Genomic DNA, 15,072 nt, shown 5'->3' with positions numbered 1-15,072 from the left:
CTATGTTCATTCCCCTTTAAGAAAGCAGACCGTGTGCCTACGTATGGAGTCACGTGGTTATCAGGAAGCCAAACAAACAAGAGCTCGGTAGGCTAACGCTAGCGGCTAACGCTACAAGCAAACGTGATGGAGTGTGGCTTAAGAAAGGTTCGCCAAACTTTCACCCGACATTAAATAGACTCTTGGCGGCATCCAGACTGGCTTTCACCCGCTGTCCTCCCTTGTTCTCACGATTTCCAAAGAGGATGCTTTCAATGAGTTCTACTGGTAGCCAAGCCACAGGCTAACGCTAGTGGCTAACGCTAGCGGTTAACGCTACAAATGAACGTGATGGAGTCTGATAGCGGCTCTAACCTTGTCGGAACAGCTGAACTTAATGAGTGGAATGGGCAAGGACTGCATCTAGCAATTAGTAAGTCATGTTATTGTGTATCTCTGTCTGTGTGTGATTTCTCTGATAGCTTTTGTGATGGTAAAGCATTCAACATAAAGTACAATCCAACAGTGAAAATTATAATATGACCGTTTAATAGCCCCATTTTTTTGTATGTGCTCAATTCTGTGTTATTAGATCAATGCAGCTTTAATGTGTGTGTGTCTGTGTGGGGGTTCATGTGTGCTAGCATGTATTAAAAAATGCACTGTGGAAAAAAAAAACTGAAACCTTGAAGTAAACACTTGTGTTGAGTAATTATGTCACAGCAGCCATTAACAATAAGTTGTCTTTTTGAAGTGTACTGTTCAAGCTGTCATTTGCGTTACAATGACATGTTTGGACAGGCATATTGATTTTGACAATGTACATTGTTCAAGCCATACAAGCTGTTATAAATGTTCATACTTGAATTCTTATTGTTCACAATAAATTTTTGTATACTTAATGTTTAGACTGCATGTACAATTGTTAAATAAATTAAATTGAAATCTGGTAAATAAATCAACAAGAAATTGTTAATCTGTATTTCACGCATTGATTCAGATTTTCAAATTATATAACAGTCCGCTTGGGCGAATTTATCGTCATTTATCGTTATCGAGGTAAATCTGCTCAATTTACTGTGATACGTGCATAAAGCCATATCGCCCAGCCCTAACATAAAACTTTAGGGATATGTGCTGTGCTAACCATGAGCAATAAAACAGAAGCTGTGTCTGTGAAAATATATTAACAGGGTTTCCACTACATATATAAGATCGTGCCACACCTTGCAAATGAGATTTTTTATTTATTTATTTGTTTAAGATTTAAAGATCTCATTTATTAATTTGTATAATTTAACATAACGTCTAAATGAATATAAAAGCTGACTTTTTACGCATTATTTGCAATAAGTCACGGTTTATTTTGAAAAGCACATCAGTTCCTCAATTGAAAGCTTGTGCCTGAGTGAGTACGTCGGCTCGGAAATCGGAAAATAAAATTATTTAAAAAGCCTACTTGCAAAAATTTAAATATTATAGAATTGGACTTTAACCCCTAAAATCCTCTGGAAATGTTTTTTGCACAGATTTGTTTGCACACTATTTGTTCTGTCAAAGAACCATGGCACGGCCCTGAGATAACGGTTACATCTCTTTTTCATACAAGTCGATGTCTTTCACCCAACACCTTCCACCCAACGACTATAAAATGACAGTGAGTGGGGAAATCATTTAAAAAAAATAAAGTTTCTGTTACAAAATGTTTCTTGAAGAGTTTGTTATTTATTACGTACCAGGATGGGTGTTCAAAACCTTTTTTTAGGGCTGTCAAATGATTAAAATTTTTAATCGAGTTAATTACAGCTTAAAAATTAATTAATCGTAATTAATCGCAATTAACTGCAGTTCAAACCATCTATATAATATGCCATATTTTTCATTAAATTATTGTTGGAATGGAAAGATAAGACACAAGATGGATATATACATTCAACATGCGGTACATAAGGACTGTATTTGTTTATTATAACAATAAATCAAAAAGATGGCATTAACATTATTAACATTCTGTTAAAGCGATCCATGGATAGAAAGACTTGTAGTTCTTAAAAGAAAAACTTTAGTACAAGTTATAGAAATGTTATATTAAAACCCCTCTTAATGTTTTCGTTTTAATAAAATTTGTAAAATTTTCAATCAAAAAATAAACTAGTAGCCACCCATTGTTGATGTCAATAATTACTTACACAATGCTCCTGGGTGCTGAAGCCTATAAAATCAGTCGCACCCAAGCACCAGCAGAGGGCAGCAAAACTCCGCAAAACACAATGAACAAGTGGTCCTTTCACTCTTCTGTCATTTAAATCTGTCCTAGCTGGGCAAGTGCGTTAATTGCGTCAAATATTTTAACGTGATTAATTTAAAAAATTAATTACCTCTTGTTAACGCGATAATTTTGACTGCCCTACTTTTTTTAAAGGAAGAAACTTAAAGAAAATTTCAAAGGTCTCAAAATTTTGTATTTTTAACTCACCTGATTTTTACTACTTTTCAGGTCTCAAAAAATGCCCTACAGCTCAAAAATTTCTTCCACCAGAAAGTAATGATTTTAAGCTTTCAAATGATGCACATGCACGTAGGACAATTTTGTAAATTTGGCCAAATTGGGGGTCTTAGAGCGGAACTTCGAGCCACCTGTGTGTTTTCCGCCAAATATATAATAAAATATTCTTAATTAAATTAAAAGAAATGCAGTCCTAAACCCACAGCTCGACATTATTATCATCAGGGGAAAAAAATGAATTATTTTCCTCAAAAGGCACGTGTGTATGACTCACGTCATGTTTACATTATACACACTCGCTTTCTCAAGACAGGCAGTTTGCAGATAGAAAAAAACACAGCGTTTTACCACCGGTAGACACACTACACACGCTGGAGTTTATGCTCATAGCTGATGGGGAAACGTTCATGACAGTGTTTGCTAACCTTTAATTTTTTATGAATGCGAAATCATATTGGAGGTATTGCCTCCTCGACAGCTTCCCTCCGCAAACATGTTTTAGATGTCGGTTGGCCAATCTCCTCTAAGCCGTGGCCGTCTGTAACTTTTCTGTGGCTGAAGTACTATCATTCCAGCGATTTCGTTTTCTTTGATGGGGGAAAAATGTTCAGGAGTTTCATCTCCTCCAGCCATCGTGTAGCAAAGTTGACTCACTGACGCTGAGCAACAACCAGTGTGGGAGAGTTGAGCCTTGCAGCTGGCAAGCTAGGGATTTCTCAATGAATTTTGGGGACATAAAAATAGCTAATACCTTAGGGATGGCATGACAATTTTTTTGCGGTTTTAAAACCTTGACATTTTCATACCACGGTATACCTTGAAACCGGTATTCTGCACATGTCAAAGTATAACGTTATTCTTGTATGTAGTATATTAGTAGTATAGACTTTATTCTCAGTCCTTTTTTTCCTCTTTGTTTGGCTGAATTATTCTGTCATAGATTATAATTTGATGCTCATGCACCAAAAGATGATTTCCCTATTCAAAAAATAGGGAAATCATCTTTTGGTGCATCTTTTGTGCCAGTTCAATCATATGCAAAGTAACAGTTCATCCATATGCGACCAGAAAGGCTATCAATCTAACCATGCCGACAACAAACTATGAACTTCTATGTTACACCTCAATGTGATTCTGAAGAGAGCTGTACTCCAGCTGCCTTTCATACTAAGACAAGACTTGCATCTTCAGAGCCTTGTTAGTTCACTGAAAAGGCCACCGACTACTTTGGAATATTAAACAGCTCATGCTGTTGGTGCTCAAAAAGGATTTTGGCAGAGGACAGGAAGCTTCAAAGAGGCTTTGAAGGTATATATTGCTCGGTGTAGGGCAGATATGACAATGAAAATATGAAGACAAGAGAACAAAGGGCTGATGACGTAGGAGGGTGGAAGAAGTTATTCATTTCTCTCAAAAGTCTGCATAGGTAAATATCGCCAATCCTCTAAAAGAAATGCTCTTAAAATGTCATCAATCCAATCTGATAATCACCAACTGGAGTCCTTCAAGGGATCCTCTATTTTTAAGACAAGTAATTCTTAAAAGATAAATCTTAGTATGAGTTATAATAATTTGATATTAAAACCCCTCTGAATGCTTTTGTCTTAATAAAGTTTGTAAAATTATTTTAAGTGACAGGTCGCCATTCTTGTTACGTCGCAGTGCGTGACGTCACAGGTCCCGTTGCCGAAATTCCAGCGTGTCACTCGTTAGCTTTCCCAACATGTCGTCAGTTCTACCCTTCCTATTTGAATCAGATCTGAAAAGTGAAGAGCAGGATAGCACTGTCGGTCGTTCACAAGACGAGCTTCAGGGAAAAATGCGTGCAGCAAATACCTGATAAGACAAAAGTTGGGCAAAACTGGTGATGCGAGAGAGTGCTGTTGGGAACACCGGTTGGGAGCGAGAGTGTATGCTGTTGGGAACTCCGATTTTATTAGCAGATATTCAAGGTAATCATATTGCGTTTTCAAACTTATCCCAATATAATTATGTAGATTGTTAGCATCCAGAGCTGTCGTGTGCTTTACATAAAGTACAGGCCAAAGAGCACACCTTGTGTAATCCATGTCTTGTACATTGTAACGCGTGGTAGCTGGGATACGTGTATAAAAGTACCAAAAAGGGGGGATGCTTCCACTTCTGCACATTTATTCACAACAAATAATATTTCCACCTTGACCACGCTTCACTCGGGAGCTCAGCAGTACGCAAACACGCGTTCCCAGACGAACTCCAACATTGTTGTAAGGTCCACGTCAGAGTCACTGTCGTCACTGTAGCGTGCCATAGTGCTTTAATTATTTAGTATGATTTGGGGAAAACTCCCACGAAGAATGGTCAACATAAAAGCTATATTATCCAAATCCGCGTTTTTTACTCACTATTAGACAGATCCCATGGCAATGTCGCAGCCGCGATCAGGCCGTCAATTCCACTGATCTTTTAGACTGATCTGAAAAGCCGCTGTGGGACCGACGAATGAAAAAAATGGACAGATCCAAAACCAATATTGCAGACGCGGTGGGACCGTCGGATCAAGAAAATAGACGGATCCCTTACTTGACTGAGGATCCAGGAAAAATGTTTGGGCGCCAGTTGTAACGCGTGGTGTGCAGGATACGTGCATACAGGAACCAAAAAGGGGGAGAAGCTTCCACTTATGCACATTTATTCACTAAAAATAATAATTCCACCTTGACCACTCACTTCACTCCCCTTGCTTCCATTTGACTGGAAATTGCATCCAAAAGCAGCACATCGTGGTAATTTTACTTCGCGAGTTTAGGCAGCAATAAGCAATTGTTGAACACGCTACACATTTGGAAAGATTCCAATTACGTCATCACTGCGAGCCCGCAAACCATGGCGCCAACTAACGGTCAATATATGGACTAAATATTACAAAATATTGCCATTGATTTAACATTTTATGTGTTTCTAACAACATATTTTAGTACAAGAGAACAATTGTGGTTTATTAGAGCCTACATGTATTTAAGTTAGAGGATCACTTTAAATAAAAGCAAAAAATACTGGCACAAAGCATTTTACTATGATTATCACACAGGAGTAGACAAATTTATTTTTGCAATTCAGAAATTCTCTACTGTTTATCCTCATTAGGGTTGCAAGTCTGTTGGGCCCTGTCGCTGCAGTCTTCAGGTCTTAAAGTGTTCATTAGAGATTTTCGCAGTGTTGTAGTGTAAAACACAACTCTGTTAGTAGTGATCACTCGCCTCTTTCCGAGCTGTCACAAATCCAACATTCAGGACAGACGATAGAGACTGTGTCCGTGCCTCGTAATGTGAACAGTAGAAAACATAGTACTATAGGAACGAGACCAAAGAATTTAATAAATATAGCCCCTGAAAGCAGTGAAAATAAAATAACTCCTAATAAATATATAAAATGCGGATTACTAAACATCAGGTCAATCTCGCCCAAATCTCTGTTAGTTAATGACTTAATTGGGGATTATAATATTCATATTTTGGCCCTGACTGAAACTTGGCTTCAGCAGGGTGTCTTTGTTAGGCTTAATGAAGCCACACCCCCAAGTCACGTGAATTTTCACACAGCGAGAAGCACGGGCCGCGGAGGGGGGGATGGCAGTAATATCACACTCTTGTCTAGGTATGAGCCCAAAAAGTAAAGCTAATTACATTTATAACTCCTTTGAAAGTCTCGTACTATCAATTATAGATGCTAACTGGAAGAACCAAAAACCAGTTCTTTTCATAGTGGTTTACCGTCCCCCCGGTCCCTACTCACAGTTTTTGTTAGATTTCTCTGACTTTTTATCCAGTATTTTGTAAAGATGCACCGATACCGATACTAGTATCGGCAGGGGGCGCCGATCCGGCCCGAAATGGTGGTATCGGTATCGGCGAGTACCAACAAAGACGGCGCCGATACCATTTACCGGTCCATTAATATAACATTTGACCGCAGCCTTTTTTTTTTCTCCTGGCGCTCACTACACTCTGTCTCCGTGTTGTGTGATGACACGTGAACACCAAGCAGCTATCGCTATTGGCCTGCTCCAGACCAATGAGAACGGGCCAATAGCCACTCCTGACCAATGACAAGGCCGCTTGGCGGCGCCGACATGGCGGCTCCGACATAGCGGCGGTCGGGAAATATTTCAAAATAGAAATCCCGTCGATTAAAATCAATGGCTGCATGCAAGATTTGTGGCCTGAAAGTTTCGAGATGTGGAGTTAAATCGGCCAGTTTCAATACCTCGAACATGATAAAACATTTGAAGACGAAGCGTGAACGAACACAACGAGTTTGAGCCTGCAAGAGCAGGACTGCTATGGAAGGGCGCTGGACCGGTGCAACAATCTCTGGTCAGTTCACTACGTCAACTTTACTTTGTCTTTTTTTAAAGAAATGCTGCACTAATTTGGGAACTGTTTCCAAAGTAGGGTTGCTACCTTTCAGAAATAGAAATAAGGGACCCCCCCCTCCTGAAAAAAGGAGGCTAATAGAGAGACGGGATGCTGTGGTCAATTATTATTACTTATAATTGTTAGCGTCCGCAAATGTTGAAACAAGGTTGGACCTCGAAGCGGACAACAAGCGGGAGATACGTACAAGGGTTTAATGATTGCAAACAAAAAATCACGGGATAGTAGAAATAACAAAAGGAATTCCGTGACAGCAGGTTGACGGAGCTCAATACTACAAACTCGAAGGTTAACCAAGATGATAGGCAGCGAGCCAAAAAGTCAAAATAAAAACACTCAAATACCTGCACAGGGTAGAGGTTACAAACAAGTGCAGCACACTAACAGAAAAAAACCAATGCAGGGGCGTAACAAGCAAATGTAGCGAGACTATAGTGCGAGATGTCAAATGGCAATCAGCAAAGCAAATATCTCGGCAGCCTTCTCTGAGCTCACCCGTGCTTAAATGCTGCGTTGATTACCCTGCATTGGATTCAGGTGCGACGTCAGGAACGCCCCCACTAATAGCCCAGCAACAAAACACAATCTAACCAGCAGCAGAATGTGACAATAATTTCATGAAAGTTGCACTGTTTGGCCTTTGAGAGGTTTAAAAAAGTTTACTCAGTTCATTCAGAGTTTATTATTATTAACTTATTTTTACTTTCTTACTGTTGGGCTAGAATTATACTTTGTACAAATCCTTTTCCTATTTTGCAAAGGTAAGCAACAGCCTGACAAAGCCTTGATAGCAATGATTTCACATCCAATTATGTAGCTCTTTGGGGGAGGGGAAAAAAAAAAAAAATTATATATAAACCGGGTGGTATCGGTATCGGCCGATACTGCACAGCCAGGTATCGGTATCGGGGCCAAAAAATGGTATCGGTGCAAAACTAGTATTTTGCTAAGCTGGGATAGAATTATAATTGTAGGGGATTTTAATATACATGTTGATGATGACGGTGACTCTCTTGGTAAGGCTTTTAATAACCTACTAGACAGGACTGGCTTCATTCAAAATGTAAATAAACTAATTCATAGTCACAAGCACACCCTGGACCTGATTTTAACCTACGGTACGGAGATTAGTAGAGCTGGGAATCTTTGGGCACCTAACGATTCGATTACGATTCAGAGGCTCCGATTCGATTATAAAACGATTATTGATGAACCCCCCTCCTTTTTTTTTCTCTCTTTTTTTTATGTTTTGTACATTAGTTCCATAATTGTTCAAAAATACTCTCAGGCTAAACCACACTACTATATCAGTATCAAGTTAACATATAGCAGTAAACAAATATACAAAAATAACATTAAATAAAAAACTCCAGTCCCCATTCTGTATCAGCAGCTTTAAACTACATTCAATTAATTTAATGTTGTGAATCAACCGTTAAATTTGTTAAAATTGCTCCCGTTATTCCATAATTTCCCTTTTGTCTACTTTCGACATGTGAAAGTTTGAAAACTATTGTAAAGTTAGATTCAAGTCAATATTTTACCGATTTAGGAGTATTTTAGATAAAAAGTTAATTAGGTTTGCTTGGAAGGTTCACTACAACATCCCTGCAGGGAAGTGTACTGCTTTAAGATGGCGGCCGTTTATAACGGCCGCAACTAGCTTTTTGTAGATGTGCTGCTAACACTACCAAATCTATAATGCATCTAGTCCTATATAAATGATATCCACCGTACCATTATATGGATGTACTTTTCTAGCAGCTTTTCGGCAGCAGTCAGGTATGTTGTTGTGTTTTTTTATCTTGTTGCATGAGTTGAGCTAGAGCCGTGAGTTGAGCATTGGCATTACCCAAGGGGCCGGGTAATGGGAAGCATGATGTTTAGCTACTCTCGCTCCGTTCCGTCCCGAAGACCGTGCGGCGCGCTGAGTGTTGTGTACTTCCGCTTTACTTCGCATATTTTAATAATCGGAATTTGGATGTTTGTGAATCGTTCTCGAATCTTCCACGGCCGAATCGCGAATAATCTAAGAATCGGAAATTTTGCACACCTCTAGAGATTAGTAATCTTAGTGTCCATCCCCACAACCCCGTACTGTCTGATCATTTTCTAATTACCTTTCAGTTTGTGCTTCAAGATAATCCGTCACTAATGACTAGAACTCTGATGAAAAGGACATTATAAGATCGCTCTGCTTCAGAGTATAAACAGATAATCCAGCCAATATTTGCCTCCATGTCATCTGATTATGAAGGAATAATGTCCGGCCCTGCTGTTAATGACGAGTTTGTTGATAGTGTTATGTTTACTCTTCGTACTACACTCGATGTTGTCGCTCCCCCCAAATTAAAGTTTGTCAAGCCGAGACGAGCCTCTCCCTGGTACAATGCTGAAACACACTCTCTTAAACAATCGGCACGTAAATTATAAAGACTTTGACGCCGTTCCAACACAGAGCACACTCTCTCTGCCTGGAAACACAGTTTGGTGACCTATAAACAAGCCTTGCGTATGACTAAAACCAGATATTACTTATCCTTAACAGATGAAAACAAGAATAATCCTAGGTTTCTGTTCAGCACTGTAGCAAGGCTGACAAACAGTCACAGCTCAATAGAACCTTATAGACCCTACCCACGTGACGTCACAACTCCGCTCTCCTGAATGGTGCCGCCCAATTGACCGTCAAAACATAGTGTTAACCTGTTACGGCTACGTACGTTCCTCCTATTTACGGCGTGTTTTTCTGCTCCTTAACATTAATAATCAAAATGGTGAAGGCGTGTGTGGCTGTTGGTTGCACTAACAGAGAAGATGGAAGGAGAGACTTGAAGTTTTACCGTATTCCGAGGGATCCAAAGAGGAGAGCGAAATGGACGGCTGCAATTCGACGTGAAAACTGGGCACCAAAAAAATCACCACAGACTATGTAGTAGTCATTTTATATCCGGTAAGATGCATTTAAGATATACTTAGAGAGTTTTGGGCTGACAAATAACCACAATTAAGATAATTGCTAGGCTAATCGCCGACAACATACACGTACGTATGTAGTGAGAGTGCTATCGCTAAACCATATAAACATTAAAAGCCTTAACTCCATTGACAAACGACATGAAATACATTAGACTTGACAGTGGATGTTAGCAATAACAAAAGATTTTGAATTGAAAATTTCGTAACTCACCTTTCCAAGCACAAGATAGATTCCTGCCGAATTTTCGTGGACGAGGACCTGTTTCACCCAACCAGCAACAAAGTATTTATAAGCCTCCAAGCTCTTTAAGTTTTTCAAATTTTCGTGAGAATAGGCTGATTTTGTGTGGACAAGATAATTGTAAATATCAGCGTAGCAGATGTCAGGCAGATAGGGCGAAGACAGTAGGTCGAAAAACATCGATTTGGGCATCAAATATGGATCTGGCGACTGTATAGAACGAAGCTTTTCCACATAACGCCTTTTATGCAACACATCCAGTGAGTTTATGGCATCAGAAAGCACCGGGTCTTCCATGAAATGCATTTTAAATTCCTCGATCAATTGAAACCAATGCTAATACAGAGACAAAATGACGGACAAGTGGGCGGAACCATACAGCGAGCACGTGGTTTTGTGACGTCGGTGGGTAGGGTCTATATACCAATCACCCTTAGCTGCGATGACTTCCTAAAATTTTTTAACAATAAAATCACAACTATTAGAAATAAAATAAATGAATGACTTCCAACTATTAGGTCTGATAAAGTGCAGACTAAAAATTCAGAATCTCCTATAAACCCCTCTAAAATATTAAATAACTTTACCACTGTAGACCAAATTGATGTAATTTCAATTATAATGTCCTCCAAACCATCAACGTGCCTCCTAAACCCGATCCCAACCAAACTTTTTAAAGAGACCCTGCCATTAACTATTGATATTATCTTAAATATAATAAATACCTCATTAGTTACTGGCCACGTGCCGCAGTCCTTTAAATATGCAGTTATTAAACCGATTTTGAAAAAAACTTCTCTTGATCCTGATATTTTGGCCAATTATAGACCTATCTCTAATTTACCATTTCTCTCCAAAGTCCTTGAAAGAGTGGTAATTAAACAGCTCTGTCAGCACCTACAGGACAATAGTTTATTTGAACATTTCCAGTTTGGCTTTCGAGCTCATCATAGCACTGAAACTGCATTAGTCAAAGTAACTAATGACTTGTTACTAGCCGCTGACGTTGGATTAGTCTCGATCCTGGTTCTGTTGGACCTGAGTGCAGCCATTGACACAATCGACCATAATATCTTATTGCAGAGATTAGAATGTGACATAGGCATTAAAGGAGCAGCCCTCTGCTGGTTTAAATCATATTTATCTAATAGGTACCAGTTTGTCAATGTAAACCAGCAATCATCACCATACTCTAGAGTTAGTTATGGTGTGCCGCAAGGATCGGTCCTCGGGCCAATCTTGTTTACGCTGTATATGCTTCCTCTTGGTAATATCATCAGAAAACATAGCATTAACTTTCATTGTTACGCTGACGACACACAACTGTATTTATCAATTAAACCTGAGCAGATCAGGCAAGTGGACAAACTAAGCACCTGCGTCCGAGATCTAAAAACCTGGATGAGCACTAACTATCTTCTACTTAATCCTGAAAAGACAGAAGTCCTTATAATAGGCCCGAAAAGTGTGACAGACTCTTTAGCTGCCCAGATAGTCACTCTGGACAATGTAAGTGTAGCCTCCAGCACCACAGTTAAAAACCTATGAGTTTTATTCGACCCTGACTTATCGTTTAAAGCTCACATTAAACAAACCTGCAGAACGGCCTTCTTTCACCTGCGCAACATAGCCAAAATTAGAAATATTTTATCTAAAAGCGATGCAGAAAAATTAATTCACGCATTCGTTACATCGAGATTGTATTACTGTAACTACTTGCAGCTTGTCCTAAAAGTTCTCGAAAAGGTCTTCAGCTTGTCCAAAACGCAGCAGCAAGACTTTTAACAGGAACCAATAGAAGAGAGCACATCACCCCTGTGCTCCAGGCCCTTCACTGGCTTCCAGTCGAGTTTAGAATTAAATTTAAAATCCTCCTTCTTACATTTAAGACCATTAATGGGTTGGGGCCATCTTATCTCACCGATGCTCTGGTTCCATACCGCCCCAACAGAACACTCCGCTCTCAGAATGCAGGTCTACTGGTAGTTCCCAGGGTACTGTCGGAGCTAGAGCCTTTATAGCCACCAAGCCAGTTTTATGGAATCAGCTTCCACCTAATATTAAAGAAGCGGAGACAGTATGCACATTTAAGATTAGACTGAAAACGTTCCTATTCAACAAAGCTTATGGTCAGGCTAGTTGAAGTCGGAGTAGACTCAAAGTTTAGTCTAAGCTGCACTAGAAGCTATAAAGCTGGGGGAAGTAGAGCCACTGAGTTCTATCTCCTTTTTCTCACTCTACCTACCACTTATCTTACTTTATTTCTATTTTCCAATGTTAATATCTACTTGTCTAGTCTCTTCATCACTAGTCACCCGGTGTCCCCTTTTCCCCCTCCCATCTGGGGAGGGGCTATTTTTCAGCTGCAGCCTCCTGACTGTCCGGACCCCTGGCTGGACGGACGACGTCCTACCCCCGTCTCATCTGGCTAGATGGACCGCTTCTTGTTCCTTTACTCCACTGCATCTTTACGGACTGTAACTTCGCCTGCTAATTCCTATTAGCGGTCCTGGGGCTTCCTGTCTGTCCGTCCTGGGAGTGGATCTCTCCTGACTGTGGTACTCCCCAAGGTTTCTCATTTTTCTCCCGAAGACTCAGGAGTTTTTGGAGTTTTTCCTTGCCGACATGGAGGGTCTAAGGATGGGGGAAACCCAGGACTTGAATTTATTTATTCATCTTTGTTGCTTCATATGCTGTTTCTGATTGTGTATCATATTGCCTCTGCAAAGCCCTTTGAGACAACGTTGTTGTGATCAAGGGCTATACAAATAAAATTGAATTGAATTGAATAGATTTTGCCCGCTAAATTTCGTCGAGGCATTATTGTCTGCCATTATGTTTGTGATATATTGCCACCCAACCAACTGCGCATACACTGGAAAAATGTCCACAAAGATCCTCCTTCCTATACAGCTGCATAGCAAGCCCTGCAATCAAATCGTTCCACTTTGGAGTCAGCAATGCTTTCTGGATTCCCTGTTGCCGTCAAAACAGACCAATCTGCAACACAGTTGTTACGGATTGCTGTCATAGTGTCTCTATGTAAACAGCGTCTTTGATGAGTGGACTTGGCGTAGGCTGTTCTTCGGACTTGTCAGGTGGCCTTTTGCCCATAAAAATCTGTCCAAAGACATCTGTTTTTCAGTAATCTTCGCTAGCATGTGGGCTTATTATTTCCAGGAACAAATCTGATGTGCCTACATCATACGTCATTGTCGAGGACAAGCGCACATAGATATAAAACTATAGATGCTAGCTCCAATTAATTTCTATGAAGACATCCTACCCAGTTTTATTATTATGTCGATTGATTAATCCGAGCAAAACAACCGGTACATCGTCCGCCATTGCTGAGGTGTGCCACCGCAGCACCCAGACAGCAGCAGGCAGATAACTGCTTACTGTTTACAGTGAGTCACGCTGAGCTGCTACCGAGGTGTGTAAATCCCCAGTTATGGCAGCCACCAGTAGAGGGCATTAGGCAGGCAAATTGGTGTGTCAAGAGGAACAGACCCGAATGTGGTGTGATGTGCCTCAGCTCATCGTTGATTGTTTGCCCACAAGGAGGTTGACAAGTGGCAGGTGGCCGGAGCAGAGCTAAATGGTGGCCTGCTATATAACCAGGTGCGAATGTCATGCTCGCCTGCCAATAACTGTACAGTATTTACTATTGTGTACATTTTCCCACAATAACTTGTTCTCAGTTTAGTGATGTGCTAGTTGCAATAATTTTACTTTCCATTTCATACTTTCCACAACTCAAATGAGATCTACTAACACTACTAACAATGCTACAGTATATGTCCATATTAGAGATGCATGATATTAGAAAAGATCCAATCTGCAATATGGGTGTTGAATAGCATATCCGTATTATTGCGATCTTTAATGCGCTTCTAAAGTACTAATAGGTTAATTATTGAATTTATTAAATACTTTTTTTTATTACTGCAAAATAAGAAGGCAATATGGATCTAACGAACTGTAATTGAGGTTGAAACATTTTGTGACACAAACATTTAGACTAGAAAAAAGTAAACCTGCCCCCCCAAAAAAAGACATTAATCAAGCATATATTAGATCAGTGTTTTTCGGCACACCGGTGTGCCGTGAGAGATCGTCAGGTGTGCCCCGAGAAATTATCTAATGTCACATTTATATACACATATACACACACATATATATATATATATATATATATATATATATATATACACACATTAGGGATGTCCCGATCCAGGTTTTTGCACTTCCGATCCGATACCGATATTGTTTTGCACTTCTGATCCGATACCGATACTGGCAGATACCGATACCGACCTCTCTGAGCATGTATTAAAGTTTAAAGTTATTTAGCCTCCTTACTTAGTTGTCAGACTCATGTTGAAAAGGGTTTTAGTAGTCTTGATAACAACTTGCCAGCTGAATTAGGTGAGTTGGGATAACACATAATTGTTGGTAACAAGAAACTGACCTGTTTATTAAATGATAAACACAAAACATTATAAATAACAAACAGAAATGACATATTCAGACAGTAAAACATGCTAATAATATTGTAAACTGTCTTAAAAAAGCAAAACACACAAACAACCTCAAACTATTAACTATTACACACTCTCTTTGATTTGCTTGCCCAGCCCGAAAAAACCCAAAATTTTATGTTTTATTTGTAGGCACGAGCCCAAAAAAAAACAAAATTTTATGCTTTATTTGTGAGGACTAAGGAGCGATGCGTGGTTACATTTTGTGTGATCACGTTTGGTGACGCCAGTGCATATATGCATAATGATAACAAATTATAGCCTGTCTTTTGTAACAAATTCTCCCAGTTAAACAAGACTGTAAGATGGATACTCAATAAACATTTATATATTTTATATTTGCATGTGTGTTCTAACAGGTGGATAGTGGATTTGACATTTATTTTAATCTCCTCGAGTTGGCAGAAA

The 15,072-nt window shown here is 39.6% G+C and overlaps 1 protein-coding gene across 2 annotated transcripts in view; it reads right to left on the bottom strand.

Annotated features, from left to right (window-relative positions):
* The window catches only part of glceb (glucuronic acid epimerase b), a 49,335-nt gene that overhangs the window by 20,006 nt on the left and 14,257 nt on the right, over positions 1 to 15,072 (bottom strand). Inside the window, exon 1 of one of the 2 annotated variants that reach the window (XM_057836504.1) lies at positions 2,169 to 2,417. The exons of the other annotated variant lie outside the window; for it this stretch is intronic. The gene's annotated coding sequence lies outside the window, so the exon portion shown is untranslated. Of the gene's footprint in view, positions 1 to 2,168; positions 2,418 to 15,072 lie in introns of those variants that run through there. 2 annotated transcript variants of the gene reach the window in all.

Source organism: Corythoichthys intestinalis, chromosome 1 (genome assembly GCF_030265065.1).
Source record: "Corythoichthys intestinalis isolate RoL2023-P3 chromosome 1, ASM3026506v1, whole genome shotgun sequence".
In the NCBI taxonomy this organism is placed as follows: domain Eukaryota; kingdom Metazoa; phylum Chordata; class Actinopteri; order Syngnathiformes; family Syngnathidae; genus Corythoichthys; species Corythoichthys intestinalis.
Note: the sequence above shows the minus strand (reverse complement) of the source record. Positions and strands in the feature narration are given on the sequence as shown.